The sequence below is a fragment of the Tupaia chinensis genome, unplaced genomic scaffold, assembly GCF_000334495.1.
Source record: "Tupaia chinensis unplaced genomic scaffold, TupChi_1.0 Scaffold144016_1, whole genome shotgun sequence".
Lineage (NCBI taxonomy): Eukaryota > Metazoa > Chordata > Mammalia > Scandentia > Tupaiidae > Tupaia > Tupaia belangeri.
The window spans coordinates 404100-405659 of record NW_006203868.1 but is presented as its reverse complement, the minus strand read 5'-3'; positions in this window follow the sequence as shown (position 1 = coordinate 405659).

Sequence of the window (1560 nt, the reverse complement as noted above, 5' to 3'; positions counted from 1 at the left end):
TAAGGGGCCTCCCACTAATGAATATTCATGACATCTAGTAATAAAAATAAGTTAACTAGTACCAAGTGCGGTTGCCACTTGGCAATCTGCCCGCCCAAGATCCTTTCTGGGTGTACTTCCTTTCTTTCCTTTCGATTAAATCTTCTTTTCTACCTACTTTATTCATGGTTGCAGTTTCATTTTGTGCGTAGGGACAGATCTCTAATTTTAGTGATCTGGACCCCAAGAACCAAGGACTTCACAATGCAGCAGTTCGACACTTTCCCATCTGTTAACAAGATCACTGAGGTAGTAAGTATTAGAGATATGATTAAACTTCAGCATTTTATCAATCCGGGGACCTGTGTTCCTAGCCCCTACATTGGGGCTTAAAACACCCTGTAGGGGTGCTGGCAGGTGGCATGGTAGTTAAGGTGCTGGACTCCCACATGGCCAACCTCAGTTCAAGTCCTAGATCTGGTGACTCATTTACTCACTTTCCTTCTCTCTCTCTGTCTCTCTCTGGTCAAATTAAGTAATAATAATATGCTCTCTGGGCTGGAACCTAGTTGGCAGTGATACAGCTAAACGCACCAAGAAGGTTAGCATCATCGGTAAATATGGACCAGCTATGGTGCCTCCCTCTGGAAAATGGCAAAGAAAACTGAAATCAGCCAGCACGCCACATACACCTGCTCCTTCTGAGACAAAACCAAGATGAAGAGACGGGCTGTGGGTACCTGGTACTATGGTTCCTGCATGAAAATAGTAGCTGGTGGTGCCTGGACCTACAGTACCACTTTGCCTATCAGAGTAAGGTCTGCCATCAGAAGACTGAAGGAACTGAAAGACCAGAATCTCCACAGACATTTGGAATATCACTAGCCTATAATAAATGGGTTAACTTATATTAAAAAAAATTGTTTTTCAGTTTCCATACAGTGTTCAATAAATTACATGAGCTATTCCACACTACAGTAAGTTAGCTTAGTGTTAGATGATTTTGCCCAGCTGTAAATTAATGTAAGCGTGCACGTTTAAGGTTAGCTAGGCTAAGCTACGATGTTCAGTCGGGGTAGTGAGTGCACTTTTGACTTACATTTTTAACTTAAGATAGTTTTATCAGGAGTAGCCATCGTAAGTTGAAAAACATATACATATCGTGCCAAAACAATCCATCTAAAATTCTAGGTGCTTACAAAGCTAGTGGATTTAGAGTTAAAATTGACAGGACAGTTTGTTACTCATACACTGCCATCCTGTGTGTACTGTTCCACAGTCCTTCGATCATTGTTTTCATCTTCGTTGATTTTGTACATTTATAAATGTGACAATTTCCTTCGCCTCATTTACCACGTGGTATTCGTATTTCCTTAACTAAATAAATACAAAATGCGTAGATTAATAATACAGAACAGCCATAAACTGAACTGCATGTTAGCATCAAAAGGCTTCTGCATTCTCTCTACTCAGTAATTAGTTGTTGGGATACCCAGAGAGCTTTAATTAAGACAAATGTTAAGTTATTTAACATCTGACAAGACGGCTGGACGGCCTAAGCAAACCAGCACTTTGCCCGGC